Below are 13135 nucleotides of genomic sequence, written 5' to 3' on the forward strand. Positions count from 1 at the left end.
GACCTCTGTATTCACTACAGGTCTAGAGTGGAGAATGGGCCAAATAGGAATATTGTGTGTATGTGTGTGTTTTTCTTGAGTTCCACTAAAAAGGTCAGTTTATTTTTGAAGGAGTAGAAAACTTACCAGAAAGTTATATTTCTAATTAGCTAACTCTTAGCATTTTTGAAAGTGGAATCCTGATGAGATTCTTCTAAATGCCAGTTTTAAAAGGAAAATGAATTTCGCTATTGGGATCTGAGAAGTTCTGTTTTTTTAGGAGACTTGAAGTTTTAGTGGGAAAATCTGTACTTTCAGGGGTCAAATGGAGCTCACGGTTTCATGGTCTGAGGGGCTTTTATCTTCTGTAACTGTCCTTAGGATATGGACCAATGAGAAATCCAACCTGAATCCTCTTTGGGAGTTTTTGCAGATTCCTTTTGCAGTACTAGGCTGAATTGTTAGTAATTTCTAAGAGTTTGGAACAGTGGGTAGAAGTACAGTTTGGAGGGCCGGACATACAACAACGTGGCTATAGGTAAACTATTTAGCTGTTTTAAACCTCCAGTTGCTGAAAAAAAAAATATATATAAAAGAGGGCTCTTCTACACGGGCTTTCTAACTCCATTTAATCTGCAGGTCTGTTAGAAGATTAAATAGCATTTGAGATACACTTTAATATCTTTAGGGCAAATTCTTCCTCAAAATTTGATTAATCAGATCTGTTGCTGATTATTTGTGATTGGTATATTGATTGCATTAAAACACTTTTATGATTTCATTTTTAACCTATTCCTTGTTCATAAAAACACATTAAAAATCTTCTGAGAAAGTAAAGGATTCAATGCAGTGTCCAGGCTATTAAATTTTTAAAAAGAAATTTTGCTACCATGAGGAACCTTAGTTGTGGTTGTGGCATGATGATGTATTAATAGTTGTGTCTTCTGACACCATGAAAGTGGATGGTAAGTTACAGAAATCTTTGATCACTCATGACAGTATGTTTCTGCCTTCATTTTATCGAATTATGTTCATTTCTTATGTTCCTCTTGATGATTGATCAAAACAATATCTCATTTTATAAAGTTCTTTTCTATCAGTTTTCATTGTGGTGCTTGAGGAATTCAGCTATGCATCTTCCAGGAAATATTTATGGAATCATAATCCTAGAAAACATATACACATGTGCATACATACATATTTAGTCCTCAATTTTCTTTTGAGAATCCTTCATTTGAAGATTTTCTCTCCATATATACCATACAGCTTCTCAAGAATTTAAAAACTGGGGAGAAAAAATATCCCCAAGTCTCTGATTAGGTTATAATATTTGAAAATTTAACTTTGCTATTATATCTTTTCACCACCCAAATTTATCTGAACTTGTTTGCACAATCTACATTAAGTGTTAGAAATTTTAGGATGTTCAGTTTGTACATATCAAATTAGTGTAGGTTTACGGTGAGTTTTGATCATTGCCATGCCTATGTATAATTTATCCAAAGGTGATATTATCCCTACAGCTTAACAGAAGACCTAAGTATCAAATGAGAAAAAACTACATTTCAGTAGCAGAAGGTCACAATAAAATATGTGCTGTGTTAAATATAGTGGGTCACCTTGGGTCACACACTGAGACTGCTTGATGGTGCTTATCTCCACACTGCTCCTTCCAGTGATTTATGGATTCGGAAGGGTTTTCTTATATCAAAGACAAGGCTACATACCCTGACAGTAGTTTAGAGAGGGTAGCATTTTCATTTGAGTCTTAGTAAAGTGCTTTCATGTGAGAGAAGATTATAGCTGTCTTCCAGTGCTGATCTGTGAAGTTTCTGTAAAGATATTGATTAATTTTCCAGTCATATCTAAGTCTTATTGTCAGAGACTGTTCCTATGCTTAGTTACACCAGGGCTTGGCTTCTGTGCTCTGGGGAGGACAAGAAGGAAGGGACAGCCTCTTCTGTTTGAAATGTTCCCAGTACAATGCGCTGCACACATTGCACAAACACAGCTCGCTTGGCTGACCCTGTCTTGCCCTCTTAGCTTTGTTGACAGGCCTTAACCTCAGTTGCAATTAATTGTTTACCCATTTGTCTCTCAAACCTATCTTTGAGGGCAAGTCCAAGTCAAATTTATATTTGTATCATTAGCTCTGACCACAGAACTCAGGAGCCACCAGATCCTCTACAAATATTGGGGGAAGAGAAAGAACAAAAATTAGGAAGGGAGGGAGGGAAAGATTCTCCTGATAGTCCATGTCTTGGACACCTCCTGTGCTCAGAAATTCCTGGATTACTCCTCCGGTCCCTTCAGTCTTAGCAAGTTGCCAGTCACACTTATACTTGGAAAGTCTTGAATTTTAATGTCCCCTTCACTATCTGCTCTCTGATATCCCCACCTGGCCAAGTGGGTCCTGGCCTTACCTTTTACGTTGGACAGTGACTAAAACACTTCAGAATTATTAGGAAATAAAATCAGAGTATTATGCAAAGTGAAAATCTCACCAGGAAAAATGCTAAGTGGAAGCCGAATAAAACTGATCTCCTCAGGAAGAAGTTGCCCTACACTGAATAATTAAGTATAGTTTTTCAGCATTTCTTATGATGGGGCACACAGAGGTGATACCAGATTCCATCAGATGCTAGAACATTTTGCATAAGTAATTAATGTTTCAAATTCGAAAAGAATGATACCAACCAGTAGCCTTTTCTTTTTTCTTTCTTATAATATGAGTATATCAGGCCTAGCTCCATGCCCTTGTCCCAAAATTAATCATTCTTATCCATATTTGATGTTTACACGTTTTAAATATTTATGGGTATGTTCTTTTATTGTTGTTTAGCCCCTCTAGGGACATTCAAAAGCCTTGCATTTCTTCCCTAGTCAAGCACTCCATCCCCTTCATCATTCTTTTGGCTGTTGTTTGGATCACCTCCAATTTGCATACATAATTTTAGTGTTGAGGTGCCAAAAATACGTTTATTTCAATGGCAGCCTTATTGAAGTTACTTTTACTCAAATCGCATACACAAATAAATGAGATCTCCAAGGCATGAAAATTTAGTAAGGACTTGGAAGGGAAGCTGAGATATACCAACATGTTGTTAAAATGCTACAGGTAGATTTTAAGTCACTAGGGAAATGTGCATATCAAAATCAAAAGATTTTAGAGTGAGCCGTGTGTGTAGAATTCTATTTTTCAGCCTAGGTCTGTGATCCTTTTACAGGTTTTCATCGGTACTGTCGGTCTGTTGGTATTCAAGATTTTACTAGATGTGCTTTCAGAATATCTGGCCATTTTCTAATTTTTTTTTTTCTTGCAAATTCAAAAGCACAGTCACTTTATCAAAAGGAAAATAGCTGCTTTTGTAAAGACAAAGGGACACTGAACCCAGAAAAACCTGGGTGATCTTTTGAATAAATGGACACTATGGATATTGATATTTAAAGTGATTGTTCAAGTAGGAACATGACATACTGCACAAATAAAATGTCTGTGAAAATATGTAACATAACCAAACAAATGGCTTAGAGCAAAATCCAATGAAAGGAGAAAATTGTGTTTCCTGAACAAAATGCCATTTTTGCCTTAAGGCAATCCACGTTGGGGAAAAATACCACGTATAACATTGACACAAATCATACGCATCTCCCCTAAAGAGCCGGTTTTAATGGGCTGCACACATATGCAAACATTTGAGGCCTTGGAAAGGAAGTAAACCCATAAAATACATCACTACTATCACCCTGTGAACTGGGGAGAGCAGTGGGAGCAGACACATCTCAGGGTGTGTTGATGAAGGAGGGAATTAAGAAGTAAATCAAAGCCTCTGATCAAATACTAATTTAGCCTATCATAAATGATCTTGCAGTGGAAGGAAATCTTATGCACAAAGATCAAAGATAAGTGCCTTCATAGAAACCCAAACTCCCCAACACCATGCAAGAAAAAAAAAGCAGAGAAAAAGATAGGAAAGGAGAAGGAAGAAATACATCAAAGCTTGCTAAGAATCCTGTGCAATATGATCTCCCTTTGTTAAGGACAGTGCATACTGTTAGAAAAATGAAAATGAATCTTGTTTTTTTAAAATGTTTTTATTTTTAGTATATTTGAATTCTACTTTCAAAATAGTGAGAAGCTGGCTCTGTTGGTTTAAATAACTCATTTTGTAAACAGACATTAGGCAGGGCTTTTAGTGGCAGTTGCTTCCCTTTATTTGTAACCCTTCAGTGTCTATTTTAAGATTCTATTCACAACCACAAACAGCAGTTGAGTAATTTGATAGGAGAGAAACTACTGTCGAATTTAATTTGGGTCAGAGGCTTCAATCCACACTAACGTGATAATCGTTATCTTATAGTTAACCAGATATATCAAAGCTTATGGGATTTTTGTTGTTTCAGTACATATTGTGAGTATAGCCAGTTCTTTATCTGTGTACAAATATTCCCATACGCTATATTCTCCTTTCATCGATACATTACATTTTATAGTATTTTAAACCTGCATCACTTGTAAATGACAATGAAAGTAAAACAAGTCTTCTCAAGCATTGACAATGAAAGTGAAACAAGTGTTCTCAAGCATCTTTCCAGTTGTTTAATAATAGCTGTTTTATTAGTTTGCAGGAAGTAATTTTTTGATTCATTGATTAATTTCACTCAACAAGTATTTTTGCATCACTATTTTTTTAGTTTTCTAGGCTGCTTAAAGCAATACCATGAAATGGTTCGGGTTAAGCAATGGGAATTTACGTGCTTACAGTTAAGAGTTCAGGAAAATGTCCAAATCAAGGCATCATCAGGGCGATGCTTCCTTCCTGAAAACTGACTGCTACCGATCCTTGGCTCCTCTACTACATGGCAAGGCATATGGCGGCGTCTGCTGGTCTCTCCCTTCTCTTCCTGGGTTTCCTTGATTCCAACTTTTTTGCTTCCCTGGCTTTCCCTCTCTCTCTCTCTCTCTCTCTCTCTCTCTCTCTCTCTCTCTCTGTATTCGTTGCATTTCTAAAGGCCTCCAATAATAGGATTAAGTCCCATCCTGAATGAGGTGGGTCACGCCTTAACTAAAGTAACCTCATCAAAAGTGCTTACTTACAATGGGTTTACACCCACAGGAATAGATTAAAAAAACATGTTTTTCTACAGTACATACAGATTCAAGCCACCACAACTATTAAGAGCCACTGTGTTGGGGATAGAAGTGAACAAAAACAGACGCAGATTCTGCCTTAGTGAAAACTTACTGTCTATTGGGGCAGAAAAATAATAATTGAATTATCATGTAAACATATAAAATTGCAACTCTGATAAGTGCTAGAAATGGGGAGTGAAATGGGGGTTTGACTTATGGGGCTCAGTGAAGGCTTCTTTGAGGACTTGATTCAGATCAGAGATAGTAAGTAAGCTAGATAAGGGAAGGCAAGAAGGATTCATTCAGTTAGAGAACTTCATTGACATGCTTTTATATTGGGGGCTAGACTCTTTTTTGGGGGGACAAGAAATCAGTTCAGTGACAGGGAAGAGGAAAGCTTTGTGGATAATTTACTGTTTAAGAGAATGGATTTTAATACTGTACAGAAAAGCTGAGTGGCAGGCCAAGTGTGATGGTGGTTTCTCAGTTGAGGACTTTGGACAAATTAACCTCTTTGGACCTTAGCCTCCTGATCTGTAAAATGGAGATCATAATCCTTAGCTCAAACAATTGTCTCAGTAAATGTTAGCCCCCACTGGTACCACCACCCCACCTTCATTGTCATCCGCACTGTCGTTGTCCTCATCGTCATCGTCAGCATCATCCTCACTATGATACACTTGGGCTCTAGCACTGATTCGCAGTCTACTTTTAGGCAAGTCATTGTATCTCTTTGCATTTCAGTGCCATATTTCTGTAAAACAGGCGGTGTTGAATTAAATGGTTTCTAAGATTCCTTCCTGCTCTAATTTTCCATGATTTTCTAAACAAATCTAAGGCTGGAAATTTCAGTCCAGATATCATGGGAACCTGTACTTTAGGGAAAGTGTTATTTTGGAGAAATAGATATTAAGAAGAGAAACATATTTCCAACTTTGAGCAACTTTACTTACATTTCTTTTATCTGCATTTTAGAAGTTTCTGTTATCTTAGATTAAATTTTGTAGCACATATTTCTTCTACTAAAAAGCCTTTAAAGTGTTCCAGTGGGACATTTAATTTCCCATTATGGTTGGTTTCTCAAATCATTCTCTTTGTAATTGTCACATTTTTACAGTCCTCTTTAAAATGAATTTAGTTTTCCAACTAAAAATATCAAGCTGAGTAGGAAATTGAAATCCAAGGACTGTAAAGTCAATTGATAAGAAACCAGCCTACTGGCCAAAGTTTTCAACCCACCCATCACCGATAAAGATCATCAGAAAACATTACTTTTTGTTGTTGTTGTTACAAAGTATAGAAGAATATTTGCATAATTCTTGTAGCCAAACTAAACCTAGAGAAGGAGAAATGATTTACTTTATCCCTCATTATTTATTTAAATATGTAAATATTTGGTTTGATTGTAGCATTTTCTTTTTCTACTGTTTATGCTTCACTTAAGTTACTATATATTTTGTTTTCAAAAGTTTACTTTTCACTATGTTTATGTTAAACATTTGATCTGTTAGTATTTCCACAGATAGAAGAGAGAATCCAGGTATCCTTTTTTTTTAATTTGGTATTTTAAAACCTCCCCCGTATATTGTGCATGATAAAAGTCTAAGTGCTTTCATACATAGCTTTATCTTTACCCTAGTGAATACATATTAAAAAGGTATCTCAGGTGCTATTGGCCCCAAATTACAAGAAGAAAACTGAGGTTTTGACTTATTCAAGGTCAACTACATATTTACTGAATGAGAATTAGATCTCATATCTCCTGACTAATAGACCAGTATACATTTCACAGTGCCCCACTGATCTGCCAAAGAAGCAAATCTCTGACATGAATTAGAACTGGTTAAATTTGTAAATCATTGATTGATGTTAGTGATTACAGCATTAAAGTGGTATTTCATGTTGATTTCCCCTTCAAGTTTTTTCTTATAATAGTTCCCATTTGGTTGACTTCTATATGCAAATGTTTTTTATATGTGAATGTCTAATTATCACATCTTCATATTGGGTGGGAGACCAATTAGCATGGATTAATTAAGGTAATAAAATAATTATAGCTACTTATTCTATATAGTAATATTAGGAAGGGCTAGTTGTCTCTTGGTTATGAGCATGTGCTTTGGAAAGCTGCTTGATGTAGACTTGAATTTGACCTTTATGCCCATTTGGATATATTATGTCCCCCCAAAAGCCGTAGTCTTCAATGCAATCTTGTGGGGGCAGACTGATTAGTCTTTTTGATTAGGATGTGACTTCTTGATTGAATGTTTCCATGGAGATCTGACCCCGCCCATTCAGGGTAGGTCTTGATTTGTTTATTGGAGTGCTTTCAAGGGAGCTCACACAGAGAACAGAGAGAGGAAAAATGCCTCGAGATGTGCTAAGCCAAGGCCCAGACGCTTAGAGATGCTTAGAGATGCTTGGAATTGCAGGCAGGAGTTTGGAGATGCTAAGCTAAGGACTCACAGGAACTAAAAGAGGACAAAATACCGCAAGAATAGCTGAGAGAGATATTTTGGAGATGGCTATTGAAAGCAGATGCTTGGAGACATTTGGAGATGCTAGTCCAGAGTTTGCTCCAGAGAAGCTAAGAGAGACAAGCCCAGAGACATTTGGAAGAATGACATTTTTGAACCCCAACCCAAGAGCAAAGGACCAGCAGTGCCAGCCACGTGCCTTCCCAGCTGACAGAGGTGTTCTGGACGCCATTGGCCATTCTTCAGTGAAGGTACTCTATTGTTGATGCCTTGGTTTGGACGCTTCTGTGGTCTTAGGACTGTAACTTTGTAACCAAATACTCCCCCTTTATAAAAGCCAAACCTTTTTTGGTATTTTGCATAATGGCTGCATTAGCAAACTGCAAGTAATTTAATCTCTTTGAGCATTAGAGTTCTCATCTGTAAAGTGGAAATAATGGTATATAATTTACAGAGTTTATGTTTAATAGATACAATTATATAACTGTATTATGTTTCATACATGCTAAGGGCCCACTGTTATTTTTACCTCCTTGACCACAGGAGTGTGTACATTTCCCATTATGAGCCAACCATACTTCCATAGTCCCATGGTTTTAGAGGATGGGACAGGTAATGCAAGTTTGGTCATTCAGAGTTCTTCGCTGGAGATTTATTAAACTCAAGCTGGAGTAACAGAGCTTGTCTCGGAGAATGGGATCAGCACACAAGCAAAGCTGACAAGAATGAGCAACACAGCCTTAAGGTCCTTTGAGTTCCTGGGCCCAAAGGTCCCTGAAACTGGTTTTCCTTCTGCCTTTTCTATGATTTTTCTTTGTGGGAAACTAAATAAATACCTCTTTCTTAAGTTAGTTTAAATTAGGCTTCTGTGACCTCCTAATGGAATCAATAATACAACATCTTAAGAAACTATTTTTCATCCCTCTGTTAACATTTATTCCTCCCAACACCATCTTATTACTTACATGGTTCTTTTCTTTCTTCCTGCTGCTAAAATGTAAGCTCTACTTAGAGAAGACTTGCCATCCTCTGTCCTTAGCTATTGGAGAACTCCTCCCACCTAGTAGGCACTCAATAAATATTTGTTGAATAAATAGATGAAGGGGGAAAGGGAAGGAATAGTCTTTTTAAAATGTTTCCTCATCAAAATTGCATCCATACCCTTTCCTGAAGAAGGGAGGGAAAGAAACAAATTTAACATTTATTGAGAACCTGAGCCAGTTATGTTAGACAGTGTACACCTTTTGGCGTCGGCAGTATTATCCACATTTTACAATGAGAAAGCCGAGGGGCGGCGTGGGAAAGGTCCTGGCTGAGCCTGTGATCCCTGCCCAGACAGCCCTGTGAGCCCCAGCTGCTGGGCAGCCGCGCTCAGGTGTCCGCCGCGCTCTGGGATTGCCTCAGCTGCGGAGACTTCACCCTTGGCCAAGGTCATGCCCCTTGGCTGCGTGGCTCACATCTCACATCTGATGCAGAGGAATAAAGGCCCGGCACCCTCACCCCGCTCAGGACAACCCGAAACGAACATCCCTGCTTCAGAACTCTCTGTATGGTAGGTTGAGGCTTTGTTTTTTCACATTCTTATCAGAGCTCAACTTCTCCCTTTGTCCAGTTCTGCTTCGTTCCTGTCCCAGACGTTGAGCTCAACAGCCTCCCCGAATAAACCACAGTGGGCTTCCCAGGGAAACCAGCCTGCTGTGGTTAACTTCTGAAGATCCCTATTCCTGCTTGTGACAAGGCCTCTCTGAGGAGGTAAGGTAGGCTGAGACCTAGCAGAGCTGAGAAAGGGCGTTTTTAGGGCTAAAAGAGTTGCGCTGTGGCTGGAACTCAGAGAGATGGGTGGAGAGTGGAGAGGTCGGCAGGCACAGATTACCCGGGACCTTGCCGGCTGCTTAAAGAAGCTAGAGTTGTATTTTCAGTTTTTCCTACCCTTCAGCCCAAGCACCAGGATCTGCTTACCCACAGCTCTAGCTACAATGGGCCTGCCCCCTGGCGCCCATTTTTGCTCTCTGAAATCTTATTTGAATTCAGGACTTGAAAGATTAGTTCTTCTGTCAGAATGCCATTCATTGGTCTTTTCATTCCTAACCTTCTCTCTGGCTTCCTACTATAATTATAATCTCAAAAAAGCAGTTGTTTTCTCAGAAAAGGATGTTTTGAGCTATTAGTTCTTACATAGTCAATCAACTATATGTGGTTAGAATATTTCTATTCTGCTGAAAGGACTAGAATTCCAGCTGCTAGGATTCAAAGATGATGTGGAAGATTTCCTGGCATTTCATGTGATTATAAAAACCTTTTAGGCATCTTATGTTGTTATGAGTTACACCACATTGAGTTACAATTAGAGATCATTCAAATAGGTCTTAGAATTCAGGAATTTCTAGGTCACAGAGAGTCACAGATGTGTTTGAAAACCATCAGGGGTGTGTGTGCATGCTAAACTAATTTGTATACTGTTTGGAAAAAAATCTAAATGCTATTGGTTTTCGTTTTATTTGAGGCAAGTATCAGAGCTTGGTGGAAGCAACTCAGTGTCTGAAATCTGGGAAATGGAGAGAGAGAAATGGATCATTTTATGTGTTTCAGGATTTATTTTATTGCATCCCCACCCCTCCCCCCAGTACTTGCAGATAACCCAGAACTGTAGTTCTTAACCTTGACTGCCTATAAGAATCACCTGTAACACTTTTAAATCCGTGGATTGCAAGGCAGATATTCTAATTTAGTAGGTGGAACCCAGATAGCTATTTTGTTTGTTTGGTGGTTGCTCTTTTTAACTCCATTTGGTTCTGTTGCACAATCTGGGTTGTAAGCCACAAGTCTGTACAATGCCTAAAAGGAAGGTATCTGTGTATATGAATGTGTCTTTGTCTAATGCTAAGCTCTCCAACTCTGAAAAGTTCCTGAGATTCTTGCCACCAAATCCAAAAGAACAGATAATTATCTAGAACTACACAGCAGCATTCAGAAGAAATGCCTTTGCTTCTTCACTTTCTTTAAGCTTATGCTTAGAACAAAAGCAAAATAGTTGGGTTCCATGCATCTGAGTGTATGTGTGTGCATGACAGAAGAAAAAACAGGAAGCACTGTTGTTGGACATAATTTAAAAATCTAGAAGAATATTGATGAGAGCCATATCCTAGTACTTTATTAATTCTCCAAATTAATGTATGTCACAATAGCAAGTAATTTTTACCCATTCACAGTAAAGAAGAGCATCTCCTTGTGAATGATGTACAGCTGTTGTACAACTCTAATATAAACCCAGATTTTTATCAGAGTCACATAGAATACAAATGAATAGTACTCTTTGGAGTCCTGTAATACAGCACCCTTGCTTTGGACCCAGGTGAGAAGTGCTTAGAGCAGGAATTGTAAACCAGAAGCAGTTTTGCCCCACAGAGGACATGAGGTAATATGTCAGAACTGGCGGACAGGTTCTGCCAACATCTAATAAGAAGAGGCCAGGGATGCTGTAAAACATCCTACCCTACCCAGGACAGCATGCCCTCCACACCCCTCCCCCCCAACAATTATTCTGCCCAAAATGTCAGTACTGCCCAGGTTGAGAACCCCTGGCTTAGAAAAATGTGTTGACCATCCTACCTCCTAAAATTCCCATGTAAGGCTGGGACTGAGGGCAGGGACCGTGTCTATGTTTTGGTGTTGTATTCCCAGTGCTAGCACAGTGCCTGGTACATAGTAGGTGCTCAATAAATATATTTTGGGACGACTGAAGGAGTGAATGATTTGAACTGGACAACCTTGTACTGACAGCCCTGGTGTTCCATGGGTGTGTTCACAGGGTGAAGGTCACTTGGGAGATGAAACTGGGAGAGGGTCCCCAAAGGAGCGAGCAGGCCCAGAAAGAACATACAGGGCCCTTTAAAAGGCCAACTGCATTAAATTATAATTTCCCCTTCCTCCCTCATGGCCGTCTGTCTGGGCAGCACCAATGTGACTTCTGGTTTGAGAGGCCTCTGAGAGCAAAAGGGCGTATTGTTTCTTGTGGGAAATTAATGCTACTATGAATCAGAATTAGGAATCCTGCATCACACGTTCTTTTAGCAGAACCTCAGAGGTCCTTCAATTCAGCTGGTCTTTTGAGTCTTGAACACCCTTGGACTGCCATCCCAGTAATGTCACCAACCTGGACCTCCTCCCTGAGGCCTCCACGTGCATGTTTCTGTAACTCCGGATCTGGATTTTGGTTTATGCCAGCCTGAAATCTGTCTCTCAGGTGTTTTTACTTGTTTTTCCAAATTCTGTCCCATGGGAACATAGGAAACAAAACCAAATCTCTTTTCTTTGACCTTTGAATGTTTAAAGAGAACACCCCCACTCGTCCAACTTTTCCATGAGCTCCTTCTCCCACTTTGGGAGCTCAGGTCTCAATAAGCCCAGCTTGTCTGAATCAATTTTAAAGTGAAGCAGCTGGACCAGGACAAAATTTTCCAGGTGTTGCTTGAGTGGACTAAAGTAAATTGAGACAAGTGCATCCTTATTCTAGATAGAATATTTATTTACTATATCCTAAAAGTACTTTTTTGAAATGCCATCACACTGTTTATTAAATAACTATGTATTTTTAAAAAATGTACTAGGATTATGCCACATCTTTATTTTATACTTAGGCTGACATTTTTCTTATCAAAATACACGTGAAGTGTTGGGGGAGTGAGGATAAGAGTAAATTGTTAAGTACCAAGATGAGTTTGACAATATGTGAAATGTCTAACACCCAGTTCAAGCTGAGAAGCTAGGCATCTGTTTTGTTTTTTCCTAGTCTGTTTAAAAGGAGTATTTCTCAAATTTTGTTCCTTAAGTCACTTGTGTCAGTATCAGCTTATCAGAGAGGCCTTCCCTAGGCATCCCATCACTTGCTATCTCACTCGCCATCGTTTGTAATCCCTTTTACCCTGTTTTGTTTTTCTTCATGACTCCTTAACACTACCAAGCATTTTACATATCTTTATTGCTGTATTGAAAAGGCCTGCTGAAAGCAGGGACTTGACTTTTCACGTCTATCTCCACAGTCCTTGGCAAACAGCATAATTTGTGGTGCAGTAAGAATTTGGTAAATGAATAACTGAATAAGTAAATGAATGAGCTGGGGTGTTAATTGTAAATGCAAATTCTTTGGCCAAGGTGTTAATTATATATGCAAATTCCTTGCCCCACCCCCACCCCACCCCCCAGACCCGATGATTAAGAATTTCTGGGGGTGAGGCCCAGGAATCTGTAACTGGAAACCATTCCTTAAGGGTTTCATCTGAATTCTAAATTTTAGCATTACCCTTTTTGAACAAGTGCACACAATGTTCGGGGCACTAAAAACTGAAAATAAAGTATGAGTAAGTTTTTGAAATATCAAAAAGTGACCATTTACCTTTATAGTCTTAAAGAAGACATAAGTCTGCACCAAACATTAGGAAACAATTATTTCTATGTTAAACTGTAAGTCGATTGTTTATTATTAGACACTTGGGGATCACTCTTTCCCAAAACATCACATTTGCTGTAATGTAGGTTTGTCATGTAA

The 13135-nt window shown here is 38.7% G+C and overlaps 1 protein-coding gene across 7 annotated transcripts in view; it reads left to right on the forward strand.

The window, feature by feature from the left end:
• Positions 1–13135, forward strand: part of CHL1 (cell adhesion molecule L1 like) — a 211827-nt gene that overhangs the window by 40945 nt on the left and 157747 nt on the right. The window contains exon 1 of one of the 7 annotated variants that reach the window (XM_037800481.1): positions 9098–9342. The exons of the other annotated variants lie outside the window; for them this stretch is intronic. The gene's annotated coding sequence lies outside the window, so the exon portion shown is untranslated. Of the gene's footprint in view, positions 1–9097; positions 9343–13135 lie in introns of those variants that run through there. 7 annotated transcript variants of the gene reach the window in all.

The sequence above is a fragment of the Choloepus didactylus genome, chromosome 1, assembly GCF_015220235.1.
Source record: "Choloepus didactylus isolate mChoDid1 chromosome 1, mChoDid1.pri, whole genome shotgun sequence".
Classification (NCBI taxonomy): domain Eukaryota; kingdom Metazoa; phylum Chordata; class Mammalia; order Pilosa; family Megalonychidae; genus Choloepus; species Choloepus didactylus.